The sequence below is a fragment of the Equus asinus genome, chromosome 20 (assembly GCF_041296235.1).
Source record: "Equus asinus isolate D_3611 breed Donkey chromosome 20, EquAss-T2T_v2, whole genome shotgun sequence".
NCBI classification, from domain to species: Eukaryota; Metazoa; Chordata; class Mammalia; order Perissodactyla; family Equidae; genus Equus; species Equus asinus.
In genome coordinates, this window is record NC_091809.1 from 86791814 (window position 1) to 86798088 (window position 6275).

Sequence of the window (6275 nt, forward strand, 5' to 3'; positions counted from 1 at the left end):
CTAAGGAGTCGATTTTATTGCAGAGTTGTTAGAGTCAGACTCAGATCCCTTGGGAAAGAGGAATTTTTTAATGACCCTACAGATCTGCTTAGTTTTCACACTATAAATTATGGGATTCATCACTGGTGGAATAAGCAAATACATATTAGCCATAAGAGTTTGTACATAAGGAGGTGCCTTTTTTCCAAACCTGTGGACAAAGCGCAAGCTAATGAAAGGGATGTAGAAGATGACAATGGTTCCAATGTGGGAGACACCAGTGCTAATGGCCTTATGCCGCTCCTCTGGGGAAGCAATACTTAGGATGATCTTGATAGTCAGGATATAGGAGAGAAAAATAAAGATGGAGTTCACTTCTGCAGTAACTAAGAGGGCAGTAAAACACTGTTGATCTTATTGTCAGAACATGAAAGCTGGATTATGTCAAGATGGAAACAGTAAGAATGATGGAGCACATGACTTTGGCAGAAGGTTATATATTTAAGAAGCAGGACCAGAGGTATTAGGATCACTATGCCCCTGAAAGGATGGCAAACCACACTTTCAGGATTCTGGAATCAGTCAAGATGACAGCATATCTCAGTGGGTTACAAATGGCAATGAAGGGGTCAAAGGTCACCACCAGGAACACTGAAGACTCCATGAGAGTAAAGAGTTGAATGAAGAATGTTTGAGCAACACAGGTGTGGAAACTGATCTGTCTTGCATTGAACCAGAATATGTCCAGCATGGTGACTAGTGTTGAAATACACAAGCCCAGGTTGGTGGTGGAGAGCATCAAGAGGAAATAGTACATGGGATCATGGAGACTTGACTTGGTGATGATGACGAATAGGATTATACCATTCCCAGAGAGAGCAGTTACTTACAGGCAGCAGAAGAGGATTGAGATCCAGGCATGGGCCCATTCAAGTCTAGGGACTCCAGTCAAGGGGAAAGTAGGAAAAGTGGAGTTATGGAAGGTTGGCGTTATGGTCTGCAAGAGAAGAATTCTCTTGTAAGATCTTGACTCTGTAAATGTAGAATTTAAAATTATTTTTAGGTGAAGTTGAATAAACATTTTGTAAAGTTAACAAAATGAAGTTTGGCATCTACATGCACTCATGTGACCACTTCCAAGATCAACTGATAAAACATTACCACTAACACTTAGAGCTTCCTACTGCCTCATCCTCATCAGTGTCCTCTCATATAGTAAGCATTATTCTGACTTCTATTACCATAGTTAGTTTTCTCTGTTCTTGATCTTGATATCAATAGAATCATGCAGTATATACTATTTGCATTTTGCTTCTTTCACTCAATGTTATGTCTGTAAGATTCATCACCAAAATAAGATATTTAAGTCAATTTAATTTCAATTTACCTAGCTAAATTTATTTGGTGTTTATCACTTGTTATCTTGTACTACTGTCAATACTTTTTATTATGTTTTTTATGCTTCAACTGGATTATAATCTTGTTAATATGGTCTCATGAAAATAGAGGTTTCTTTTTAGGAAATTTTTGCTTAGTAGAATTCTTTGCTATTAGTAGTTATTCAATATGTTTTTGCTAATTGACTTATATTTTATTTGCCTTTCCTGAAATAGTCTATTTAACCACAAGTAGGACTTGGCCTAAGAAAAAAAATGGCTAATATGACTCTGGAATTTTAGAATTATTAAACTCAGTTTCTAAGTGAAAATTCATCTTAAATTAGCAGGGAAACCTTTCTTTTCAGGGACTACTTACACCTAAGAATTCACCCCAGATGATGCCAGTTCATTCTGTCCCATTTCATAAATTCACTAGAGGGAACTAGAAGGAAGATTCTTCAGTTCTTGTGAATTTGAGCTGGATATTGTTCTTATCTTTTTTTTTTTCTGGTGAGGAAGAGTAACCCTGAGCTAACATCTGTTGCCAATATTCCTCTATTTTGTATGTGGGATGCTGCCACAGCATGGCTTGATGAATGGTGTGTAGGTCTGCACCTGGGATCTGAACCTGCAAACCCCCGGCCACCAAAGCTGAGCCTGTGAATTTAACCATTATGCCACCAGGCCAGCCCTGATATTTTCCTTAATTTTTAACCCTAAAATACTTCCTTTTTTTACCATTGTGGATCCTGCCTCTATTGTGGTAAAGAACAATGAGAATAGTAATCTTCTTTTGTAACTCGTACATCCCAGTCCTTAATTTGGCCTTTAATCTTACAGGTTTATTTACCTATATAGTATTATGTGACTGATAAGTCATGTTGTATATAACAATCTGACTACTTTACATAGATTATTTCATTTTAGCCTACAAAATACCTAAGATATAGGTATTTCTATTATAGATGCATAAAGTGAAGTTTAAAAGTTTGGATAAATGCCAAAGGTTATAAAATCTGAAAGAGATGACATTGGTAATCAGAAAATAAGACTTTAGAATCTATGCTATTAACAACTACACTAAACTTTCTAATGATGATGAGGATACAAATGAAAATGATGTAATTCACTTCAACAATAATATAGTTCTCTATTAATAAATAACACAAATGTGTTAGAGATATCTATGCTTGCAAATCTCTTATTTAAGATTTCTATGGTTCAGAGTCAAAACAATTTTATTTCAGCATTGCATATGTTTTATATGATATCTAAACAAATTAATGAGACAATTTTAGCAAATAGTAAGTTCTAAAGCATAATATTTGATGCTAGAATTCAGATTAATCCGTGGTGGATATAACATGCTTGTTATAAAAATGAGCTATTACTCAAAACATATTTTTAACTTCTTTAAGATTTCTATTGTTCATTTAGAAGCCATCCAAGATCATTTTTGTTAAGTATGCCCATTTTTATAAATTTTATCATGTCATTGACAGCATAACTTACTTATGAATGTAGATAAAAATTAGACTATTTCTCCAAACACGTTATCTATTTCTACATACTTTTAATTCCACAGGCATTCCATGGACAATGGTTTTACTCATTTATTTTCCTATGTTAAAATATTTATCTTTATCCAAGGTAACCTCCTAAATATTAGATCCATATATCTAACTCTTTGATTTCTCCATATAAGTAGCTCAAAGTCAACTCAAGCACAATGTGACTGAGTCTGAATTAGTCCCTCAAAATTGTAAACTCTGTTTTCCCCATTTTGATTAATAAGTCTATGGATCTATGGTAGCTTCATGTATCAAGTTGCCTAATCCAGAAATCTTAATGTCTTCTCACTTTCCATCTGTTGATCATCAATATCTGTCTCTATTGCCACTCTTTCTAATTTGTGCAGCATATTGCTCTCAGAGTTTTCTTTCTAAGATTTAAAATAGACTTCCACTTTAAAGTAATTTTAGCTAGTATTACCTGAAATAGTCTCTTCCAACTTTCTATTAAATTTTCAAAAAGGATAAAGGGAAAAGGGAACAGACCAAATAAGTACTAATGTTAAAACTTATAGATGTCCTAAATCCAGAAAGTTTTGAGGGTAATTAACTGCTTCTAACTAAGGAATACAGAGATTGATTGAGTCAAAATATAGGACAGCACATAACACCATTAACACAGTCTACACTCAGGAATCTAGCATCTGTAACAAAATAAAAAACGCAATCAAGCATTTCTTTTTATAAGACGTTTGACTATATGGTGATCGAGGACATTTTCTTTACACCAGGCATGTCATCTCATGAAAATCAGCCAAAGATAATGGCATAAGGGGTGGCATTGGTAGAGACACATTAAAGTTTGAGGTGAATATTCACTCAAGTACATCTTTGTCAGCAGAAGAGGAAACAGAAGAAAATCTGACAACAGCACATTTTGGGAATTTAGGTTTTCATTTCCTCTAACCCTTCAAAGCGGCCAAGAACTAGACAGTGTTGGTGGCATGGATGTTACCTTAGTGAAATTGTAGGCTGCTAGAAACTAGGACTTGGGTCACGAACCACCCTCCAGATAATCATGCTTGTTGCGACAACAGCCATGAGGAAGCCACACACATAGTTAATTGGGAAAAAAAACTGTGAGAAGATCCTCCTTTGCAGTAAGTAGTGTATAAAGGAAAAAAAAGCTAGCATGAAATCTTTAACATATTGCATAAAAAGAACACGGGAACAACATCTGGAAAATTCAGGGTATTAGCATATATGAATATGTAATAATGTCTGTAAACCACAAAGCACATTGCCTGTCACATCTCAAAGTCTTAGGCATCGTCATCATAGATGTTAAAACCTCAGTGGAACTAAGAAAATATCCTAAGGTAATTCAGGTAATAGAATCATATAGCATTGTGAAAGAAAGAGAACACATTGGAAAGAAAGGCCAAAATAATGAGATATTAGAAACATAATAGAATTAAAGCAAATATTGGATATAATCAAAATCAGAATTGAAGTAAAATAATTTAAATCAGTTTGATTTGGAGAATACATTTCAAAAATCCTCCCATAATGTATAGAAAAAAATAATGAAAAGAAATAATGAGAAAATGATATTTGAGCAGGGCAAAAATGTGAAAATTAAAAAAACTGAGAATTAATGTCCTAGGAAAAATAAAGCAGAACAACTAGAAGAAAAATGACTGTTTTTAAAAAAAGACTGCAATGTTCAGAGATTGAAAGAACTCATTGTTTTCCATGTAGAATCAGTGAAGATGGAAATTTATATGAAATATTTGACATGCAACTTTTTAAAAACAACCTACAAGTTTTCGCAAAGTAAAAAAAAAGATCCTATAAATAAATTACAATCAGGCTGGTTTTATAAACAAAACAAAAGACATTTTTTAAAAAAATATTTCACTCATTATTAAGAAATAAAAAAATAAAATATATAAGAAAAAATTACAAAAAATGAGCAAGACATATACTGAAGACTACAAAATATTGCTGAGAGAAATTTAAAGATATAAATAAATGGAGAGACACCATATGCTCATGTATTAGAAGACTCAAAATGGTCAAGCTGGGTATGGATCTCTAATGGATCCATGAATTCAATGTAGTATCAGGAGCCTTTCTTTTGTAGAAATTGATTCTAATTCTAAAATTTATAAGGAAATTCAGAAGACTTATAATAAACAAAATAGTTTTAAAAAGAAGAACCCTGTTGGGGTACCTATACTACTAGATTTCAAAACTTAATTATAAGCTAATGTAATGAACATACGTACACCAAGGATTATTATATGGATCAAGAGCATAAAATTGAGAGTCCATATTTAAACCCTTACATTATGGTCAATTGATTTTCAACAAAAGTGCCAAGATGATTAAATGAGGGAAAGGATAGACTTTTCAATAAACGGTGCTAGAACAATTGGATATGTCTATGCCAAAAAAAAAAAAAAAGAGAGAGAGAGACAGATAGACTCCTAGGAGTCTACCAAAGAGATATGTAAGCCTATGTATATGAAAAACTTGTACACAGATGTTCATAGCAGCATTATTCACAACAGCCCCAAATCGGAAACAACTTAAATGTACATCAACTGGTTATGGGTGAACAAAATGTGAAATACCAATACAAGGAGTACTACTCAGCAATAAAGAGAATAAAATACTGTTACATGCTACAATGTGGATGTACCTCAAAAACATTACGCCAAATGAAAGAAACCGGAAGAAAAAGACTACATATTGTATAATGCACTTTTATGGATAATCCAGAAAAGAGAAGTGGGATTAAATGCAAAATGAAACCAGGTGATGCCATTGGGGTGATGAAGAAATGTTCTAAAACTGAATTGTGGTGATGACTGCACATCTTTAGAAGTTTGCTAACAATCTTTCAATTGTATAATTATTATGACATAGGTAAAAATACACAAAGTAGATACTTTGTGGTATACTTTTTACGACATATAAGTAATGGTTTTAAAAACCTTAAAAATAAGTCTGTATTTAAATTTCTTTCGTGAAATATTGAGTGTCATAAAGCAATAGAATTTTTGAGTAAAATTTATGGCAAAATCTGATATCCTGCCCGGTTAGTTTCACTGGAAAAAGTAAGAAATATGTAAAAGCTCAGAAAATATACCCACCATATAATCTTCTTTAAAATAAAATTTGAAATACTACAATATTTCTTGGTTGAGAACCGACTGCAGGCTGAGAGGAAGTCAAGAATAGAAATTCACCATTTGAAAGGAGTGACAGAGACGTATACCAGTGTAGAAGAATTTGTCATGATTACTAAAAGAATCAATAATACGGAGAATTGAATTGAAATTATATTAGATGCTGATATAATTAAAATAATTTAGTACCTTTTTGGAAGCAAATACAA

General features: G+C 33.0%; 1 pseudogene; it reads right to left on the reverse strand.

Annotated features, from left to right (window-relative positions):
* Window positions 1-3279, reverse strand: LOC106831605 (olfactory receptor 51F2-like; annotated as a pseudogene).
* Window positions 3280-6275: the final 2996 nt, after the last annotated feature.